The sequence below is a fragment of the Elephas maximus genome, chromosome 15 (genome assembly GCF_024166365.1).
Source record: "Elephas maximus indicus isolate mEleMax1 chromosome 15, mEleMax1 primary haplotype, whole genome shotgun sequence".
Classification (NCBI taxonomy): domain Eukaryota; kingdom Metazoa; phylum Chordata; class Mammalia; order Proboscidea; family Elephantidae; genus Elephas; species Elephas maximus.
Window position 1 is genome coordinate 44,112,081 of NC_064833.1, and position 8,985 is coordinate 44,121,065.

Genomic DNA, 8,985 nt, shown 5'->3' on the forward strand with positions numbered 1-8,985 from the left:
TCCTTTTGAATCCATCTGGAACCAGCACTGATTTTAATCTTCTCAGCACAGTATCATGTTTATCATGTTTCTGCTCAAATACTATCAGTGATTTCCATATACCAGTAGGATAAAATCTAGACTTCTTAGCTTAGCAGGATAAAATCCAGACTTCTTAGCGTGGCATTCAAAACTCCATAATACAGCCTTACGTTACCAGGCTAACCTCAAACAGCCACCCCCTCAACCACCCCCTACACTCTCCGTCTTCATCATTAACTCTGCATTCCAGCCGGGTAGCTCCATACAACGTCTCTCACGTTCTGCTGCTTGGATTCAGTTTATGACAGCTGAGATATAATTATTCCCTTTGCAAACGCAGTGTGAATGGAAACAGCCTAAATGGCCCTGAACAGTAGAATGGATATACAAATTGTACTGTAAACATACAATGAGATATTATTCAGCAACAAAATGAATCATAAATTACTGTTTCATGCACTAATGTGATGAAATTTACAAGCGTAATACTGAAAAAAATAAAATTCAAAATCAGGCAAAGTTAACCTACAATCACAGGAATCAGGATAGTGGTTACATCTGGGGTGGTAGTGAATGGAAGGAGGCATGACGGGGAATTTGGGGATGCTGGAAATGTTCTGTTTCTTGATCAGAATGCTGGTTACACCTGTTCACTTCATGGCCATTAATCCAGATGCATCCTTGATTTGTGCACATTTCTCTCTCTCTATATATCTCAATAAAGAAAGTTTACTTATTGTGATAGAAGTGAGAACAGTGGTTAGCTTTGGGGGTAGGTGATAGCAGCTGGGATACGAGGGGAGTTTTCGGAGTGCCAATCTGAGAAGTAGTTATATGAGAGTGTTCTAGTTATAAAAATCCATTGAGCCAAACCCTACGGTTTGTCACCTTTTTCTATGTACCTTTGATAAAAATGTACTTAACAAATGAGGTGTGCAGCACCAGTCCAGACACTGCTACTCTCAGGTCCTACTACAGGCAGAGGGGTTAAGAGATAGGTGGGAGCTGCAGCAGGGACTTTGGAAAGAGTTTACCAGGTGGTCACTCTTGAGTGGGCCATTGTGATCATCCTGGAAGGGGACAGGTAATAAGAATGAGGGTCCACAGGTGGTCATGTTTTGGAACAACTTCTCAGGCTCTGTGTTAGGCAGAATAATGCCTCCCCCCCGCCCCAAGGTGTCTTCATCCTAATCCGTGGGACCTGTGAATAGGTTATGTTATATGACAAACGGAAATTAAGCTTGCAGATGGAATTAAGGTTGCTAATCAGTTCACCTTAAAATAGGGAGATTATTCTGGATTACCCAGGTAGGTCCAGTGTAATCACAAGAGTCCTTGGGGAGGAGGCAGAAGCAAGAACCAGAGACGTGGCAGCCTGAGAAGGAAGCAGCCTGATGTTGCTGACTTTGAAGATGGAAGTGGGCAACAAGCCAAGGAATGTGGGCAGACTCTAGAAAATGGAAAAGGCAAGGAAGGATTGTCTCTTAGAACCTCCAAAAGAAACGCAGCCTTGCCAACGCCTTGATGTTAGCCCGGTGAGGCCCATTTTGGAAAAGTAATCTACAGAACTGTAAGATAACAAATTTGTGTTGTCTTAGGCCACTACATTTGTGGTAATTTGTTAGAACAGCCATAGGGAACGCAACTGGGTAATCCAGTAGGCAGTAAGCCATACTCTCCACAGGTAGATAAAGGTTCCTCTGACAATACTCTTAGAAGAACTTTCCAAAAATCTTAGCTGGTTACCTGCTCAGCCACTGATTCTACACGCAGATATTTTGGTGAAAATTTCATTAGTTGGACTTACTACATCCTACACACTATGCTGAATTAATTTTCACTTTCATTATTTTTTAACCTTCACAACAACCCTATGGAATAGATAGTATCACATCCATTTGGCAGATAATGTAACCAGGGCTCAGACAATAATAAGTGTACCTAGTAAATACTGAGCACTTACTCTGAGCCAAGCACTGTACTGAGCACTTAATGTGTGTTAACTAATGTAATCCTCCCAACGGTCCTGTCCCAGCATTTGCAGATAAAGAAGCTGAGGCACAAAGAGTTTAAGTAACTTTTCCAAACCCTTATAGGTAGTGAGTGACAGGGCTGAGACGGGAACCCAGGTCCTTCGGGTGCCAAGGTCAGTGCACTTTGGGATATATCCCCACTACCTCTCATCGCTGTCAATGTCACATTCATCATCATCATCACTACCAATTACTGACAACAGCCAAGGTCTCCGGAATTGAGCCCAGCCCTGCCATTCCCTCTGAGCTCCTTCACTGTCCTGCTGGGTACGGCACAGATGGCTGTCTGCCAAGCCACACGGCAGGGTTCAAGGATGACCTCACAGGCTGGAGCTTGACAAAGTAGTAACTTGTCCCTTGGAAGGTCTCCCCAGACACTGTTTACTAGCAACAGTAACAGCATGCTCCACTCTCCTGGGCACTTCGCTTCCCTCTTCCTCTGATGCTCCTGGGTAACTCCCACATGCACCTTAAGTAGGGGAGTGCTCCTTAGCTTCCTTAGAAGCTGAGGAATCCTAAGAAAGATCCTCACTTGGCACATGCACTGGAGAGGAGCAAGTTTCAGGGATAGCATCAGAAACTCACCAACTTGACTGGTCTTAAATCTGAGCCTCTCATCACTAAGTCTTAGGACCTCCTCTCTCTGCCCACCCAGCTTCACACCCCACCACTTTGCTCAGGCCAAGATTTACACCTGCCCCTTCCTCTGTGGCCTGCTTTTCCTATGACCTGAGCCTATGCCTTCCCCTTTCTGCATTCCCACCCCCTCACCTTACCACTTGTCAGAAGTACCAGCTGAGGTACCAGCCGGAAATGTTTCTAGGCAAGCTGTGGAGCTCCTTTCCAGAACATCCAATGGTCCTCTTATTCCTTCTCTACTTTTTAGGGAGTCAGTATCACTTTCTCTTTCCTTAAATCTGGGGCCTCGTCTCAACTACCTTTTGCTGAACAGAGACATATGGCATTGCTAATAAGAGCTTAGGGCCTGACAATGGTCCAAGGATATTTCAGATTTGGACTCTGCTAAGATACCTCTGGAGCCCTGGTGGTGAAGTGGTTAAGAGCTTGGCTGCTAACCAAAAGGTTAGCAGTTCAAATCCACCAGCCTCTTCTTGGAAACCCTATGGGGCAGTTCTACTCTGTCCTATAAACCTTGGAGGACTGTGGGAGCAAGGAGCCTTGGAGCCCAGATTTGTAGAAGAGAGGGGCCTGGCTGGTAACGTGGGGACATGAAACTAAATTCTACTGGTGGAAATAAAAGTGTGGATGGATGGAAAAATGGGAGGTGAAGAGTTATAGGAATCTGCATTCTCAACAAAGGATTCTAAGGAACCAAGCTTTAGGGACAAAGAGGAAACTTTCCAGGCCACAAACCCATCTTGGTATCTTGACAGGGTTTTATGAGTCTATCCCTGAAAGCAGGCAAGGAGACCTGTACAGGAGTGGGCTCCTAAATAGAAAACTCTGATGGAACGCACTTGGATTATCTGCCACCCTCACACATCCAGGGACAGCCTCTCTTCCTAAGCTGGGGAGGAGGTGAATTCCTTATTTTTTCTGGAAAGATGGGTGATGGAACTCACCTTAGGATACTCCTAGAACTGTTCTAAGGACTTGTAATATCTCAACAACCCTGTAGGTATTATCATCCCCATTAGACAGATGAGAAAACCAAGGCACAGAATAGTTGGGTAAGTTGCCCAAGTCATCGACTCTGTAACCTTCACAGCCAGGACTTGAACCGAGGCAGGCTGACCTCAGAGTTTGCTCTTGACCACCTACCCTATGGCCCCTTGACTGTCTCTTGACAGCTGGGCTCTGATTTATGACAGTCTGAAGTTTGGTCAACGGGGTTTGTTCAAGGTGTGTGTCCCAGAGGAGTACCTCCTTGTGCACCCAGTTCCGTAGACCATCGGAGGGTCTCTATTTTTCCGTCTTCTCCCGAAACTGTCCTCTGGGTCTCTAGCGGATACCACAAAATGCCCTCCCCTTCCTCTCCCTCCTCTCACAATACAGGGATGCTGGAGCTTTAGCTTTAGGCTCAAGAACAAAATCCAGATGACACGAGGCATTAAAACACTAGCCTACCGAGGGGGTAAAATGGGAATCATTCGACTTGCCAGTAGAAAAGGATCACACTAGATCCCTGCGCAACAAGTCTCTGGGTCCCTAGGTCGGTGCGGATCGGACCTGGGGACCCCTGCTGCGGGGCACAGCGCCCCCACGGGGCACTGCTGCGCGCCGCCGCGCTCCGCGCTCTGCGCAGGGAAGGCGCCCGGTTCGTCCACGGGGGGCGGCCCGACCTCTCCCCGCCAAGGGACAGACAGCGCCGCTCTCCCTCAGCTGCTCTCCTCAGAGGGTTCGGGGAGCGACGGCCCCGGGCGGGAGGGAGCGCCTGGCTCAGGGCTGCGCGGAGCCGCGGGTTCGGGCCGCCGGCTGGGGCGCAGGCCTGAGGAGACCACGCAGCGAGCGTCGGTCAGCCCCGGCTGCGTGTGTCTGAGTATTTGTCTGTCTGCGCCTCCGGGCGCCGGGTCGTGCAGAACCCCGGGGAAAGCGCGCCGCGCTCACCTGCAGCCACTGCCGCTGGCACCCGGGGAGCCTTGAGACAGGGGCGCAGCCACCTCGGGCTTCCTCACTGGCCTCCTCGCTTCTCCGAGAGCCGCGGCTCTCCTCAGAGGATCGCTCGTGGGAGCCGAGGAAGAAGCCGGAGCCGCTGCCGCTGCCGCTGCCTCCTCTGCCGCCTCCTCCAAGTCCCATCCCAGAGCTCTCCCCTCGCTCGCTGGCTGCCTGGGAGGCTCCGGGCGCCGGCGGGCGGGCGCGGGAGGCGGTGCCGCGGCGAGGGAGGGGAGCGGGCCGGGCGGAAGGAGGGGTGTCCTCTTTGGGGATGCGGCAGGCGAGGAGACGGAGCGGCCGCGAGTGCAGCCCCACCCTGCAGACCAGCCCCTGCAACTGGGCTCCTTGGCTGTGCGCCCTGCCTGCTGCCACCTCTCTCCGTCCCGGGCTGGGATCGGACCCCAGGGGTCAGGAGCTGCGGGCTCGGAAAACAGGGGGCCTTTCGGGGCTTGGCTGGTGGAGCCTCTCCTGGGGGAAGGTCCTGATCTGTGGGAGTCATCCATCAATGACCATAATGAAGAAAATAAAAGCGATGAGAATTGGGATAATTGTTGACAGGTGCCAGGAGCTGTCTTGGTAGTGCCCAGATCACTTCACAAGTGCCAATTCATACTAACAGAGAGCCCACTGGCTGGGACAGGCTCCGGGGTGGGGAAGGGGGTAAGTACGCCAGACGGAGAAGAGACAAGTTTGCAACCCTGAAGGAGCAATGAAAGTCTAGTTCAGACAAGACTTTTGAAATTATGGGCGAAGACATTTGCAACTTTGTAACGTGGAGGAGCCTTACCTTAGAGGTTCCCACTGAGTCGTGGACGGATCCAGGAGACAGAAGAATTGGTCAGTGGCAGGAAAAGGGGCTGGCATTCTCACCCTGTGTAATAGGCCAGGACCATCTCCTAATAAAAAGGGCTCCACAAATTCAATCCCCAAACCCCTAACGCAGCGCACCCAGTTCAGGTCTTAACAAGCTACAGGGAGAGGCAGCAGAACGAACGCGTTTCAAAACCTTCGGATGTGCCAGAGTCTGATCATTTAGGTGCACTTGGCTGCTTTTGTTTTATAACGACTATCATGCCTATTTGATGACAGACTTAGTTTCTGAAATATGAATAAACACCATGTACAAAATCAATTCTTCAAAAAGCTCAGGAAAAAAAAAAAAAAAACCATCGCCGTCAAGCCTGACTCATAGTGACCCTATAGGACAGGGTAGAACTGCCCCATAAGGGTTTCCAAGGCTGTAAATCTTTACGGAAGCAGCCACACCTTTATCCCATGGAGCCAGATGATGGGTTTGAACCGTCTATCTTTCTGTTAGCAGCCTGGTGCTTATAATCGTGCCAGCAGGGCGCCTTTCAAAAAGCTCCCCCCCCCCCGAAAAAAAAAACCTCTGCCGTCCAGTCAATCCTGACTCATACTGACCCTATAGGACAGAGTAGAACTGCTCTAAAGGGTTTCCAAGGAGCGGCTGGTGGGTTTGAACCACCCACCTTTGGTAGTAGCCGGGCGCTTAATCACTGCACCACCAGGGCTCCTTTCAGCAAGGTCCAGAGGCGGGTAATTATAATTCCAGCCATAGGCAGAGGATTAACAAAGTCAAGCCATCCAAGAGCTCAGTGGTACCATGATACCATGAAAGGATTTTGGCTTAGGCTCTCTTTGCGAGCACCGTAGGCCCTCGGGGTGCTCCTGGCTGCCTGCAGTGATCAGAAATACTAGTTTCTTTGTACTTCTTTGGGAGGAAGTAGATGGATGTCAGAAAGCAGAGGAAAGTCTTCAGGAAATGTTTGGTCTCTGAAGTCTTGAATCACACAGAAAAAAATTCTTCCTGAGGCTAGGCCAATGAAAATCCCCTAGGAGCTGGAAAGTTGAGTTGCAGTTTATGGAAACTTACATTTAAAATGTGTTGCCCTATTCCAAGACACCGGTATGATCCAGTAATTTATCCAGAGAACAATAGCAACCCTGAAATCCTTGTAAATTTTAAGGAAATTGTAATTTAGTAACTCATTTCAACAACTTCGGTGTATGCCAACTAAAATGGGTGTTTTTTTCCCCCAGGGAGTTCTCTCAGAATTCTTTAGAACCGGAAATCTCTGTAGAAAGCGTGTCTGGGGCCAACTCAAAAACATCAAGGGAGTTGTTTTACCTTGTGGGATGATCTTCAGGTCTTGCAAGAAAAAAAGTGAGGGAAAAGTGAACTCAATGTGCTGGAATATCAAGTCAGAAAACAAATTCCCTTAATTTCTTGGTTGTCTTCAAGATGAATACAAGCTGATAATAATAATGGCTGATAGGGAAAGCCTGAATTTGGCTTTTTTCACTAGGCTCTACCACACACTGGTTATACAGAGAACCTTATTCAGAAGTTTTTTGGTTCTCATGTGTACTCTCATGTCAACAGATAAGAATGAGGGTGTGTAGTGTCTGAGAGTTCACTAGTTAGTTGAAATTGATAGCTGTTTAAACTAATTATACCTTGGTAGCTATACTCCAGGTGGTGCAAATGGTTAATCGGCTGCTAACCGAAAGGTTGGAGGTATGAGTTCACCCAGAGGCACCTCAGAAGAAAGGCCTAGTGATCTACTTCTTGAAAACTCCAACATTGAAAACCCTATGGAGCAGTTTTACTGGAACATATACATGGGTGGCCATGAGTCGGAATTGACTTGATGGCAACAGATCTTTTTAGCTATACTCTGGATCAATTTTCAGTCCTCTGTAACCACATGGGATCTATTATGGAATAACGGTTACAAGGATGGTGATTTGACTCAGACCTCTCATTCATGAAGAGCCTCAAATATAGACTTTTGACATGATAAACATTCATTTATTCCTCTTAAACACTAGAACTTTTTTCTTTTGTTTTGCATTACAATCCTTCCTAATTGGCCTAGAGGGCAGATGAAAATGAGTCTCTATCAGACACAAAAGGGACTAGGATAGGAGGAAACCAAGGAGCAGGTAGGTTGGTTCACAGACCCATAGCCTAAAATAAACCTTTTACTGAATGAGTGAGAAAAAAATAAAATTGCAGTGTTACCTCATGTGCACTGTGTTTCTCTAGGCAACGGTGGTTCTATGTAACATGTTGGTGCTCCTCTCCCCCTCACTCAAGTAGAAGGGCAAGTTGTCTCACCTGGGAGAGAAGACATCTTCCCCATCGGGACAGCCACCCACTTGAGGGAGCTGGCGATCTAGGGTAGAAAGAGAGCACTGCAAGACACTGGCTGGGCTCCCACTCCAGCCCAGGATGGAGAACCCTCCTAGCTGGGGTAGTGCTCCCCTCTGGATGCCCTCAGCATGGACAGCTGGTTCCATGTCCAGAGGGTCCCCTTGAGGATAGGCTGGCTGATGGCACCGTTGTCCCACGTTAGACTGTTTTTTGTATAAACATATTATCCCACCATGGAAAGGCAGAATGATGGTGATTGGTAAAAATTGTTGTTGTTGTTAGGTGGCATCCAGTTGGTTCCGACTCATAGCAGCCCTTGTACGACAGAATGAAACACTGCCCAGTCCTGCGCCATCCTCACAATCGTTGCTATGCTTGAGCTCATCATTACAGCCACTGTATACATCCACCTCCTTGAGGGTCTTCCTCTCTTTTGCTGACATTCTACCAAGCATGATGTCCTTCTCCAGGGACTGGTCCCTCCTGATAACGTGTTCAAAGTATGTGAGATGAAGTCTCACTCTCCTTGCTTCTAAGGAGCATTCTGGTTGTATTTCTTCCAGGATAGATTTGTTCATTCTTCTAGCTGTCCGTGGTATATTCAATATTCTTTGCAACTACCATGATTCAAAGGCATTACTTCTTCTTTGGTCTTCCTTTTTCATTGTCCAGCTTTTGCATGCACATAAGGCGATTGAAAACACTATGGCTTGGGTTAGGTGCACCTTAGTCCTCAAGATGACATCTTTGCTTTTTAACATTTTAAATAGGTCTTTTGCAGCACATTTGCCCAATGCAATATATCATTTGATTCTTGACTGCTGCTTCCACGGGCGTTGATTGTGGATCCAAGTGAAATGAAATCTTTAACAACTTCAATTTTTTTTGTTTATCATGATGTTGCTTATTGATGCAGTTGTGAGAATTTTTCTCTCTGTTGAGGCATAATCCATACTGAAGGTTGTGGTCTTTGATCTTCATCAGTAAGTGCTTCAAGTCCTCTTTCACTTTCAGCAAGAAAGGTTGTGTCATCTGCATATATAGGAGGTTGTTATTGAGTCTTCCTCCAATCCTGATGCCGCATTCTTCTTCATATAGTCCAACTTCTCGGATTATTTGCCCAGCATACAAATTGAATAA

At 47.8% G+C, this 8,985-nt stretch overlaps 1 protein-coding gene across 3 annotated transcripts in view; it reads right to left on the reverse strand.

The window, feature by feature from the left end:
• The window catches only part of MATN2 (matrilin 2), a 181,010-nt gene extending 176,136 nt beyond the window's left edge, over nucleotides 1-4,874 (reverse strand). For 2 of the 3 annotated variants that reach the window (XM_049853537.1, XM_049853536.1), the window contains exon 1: nucleotides 4,623-4,874. The gene's annotated coding sequence lies outside the window, so the exon portion shown is untranslated. The remainder of the gene's footprint in view (nucleotides 1-4,622) is intronic. The other variant, XM_049853535.1, reaches the window with a different exon arrangement.
• Nucleotides 4,875-8,985: the final 4,111 nt, after the last annotated feature.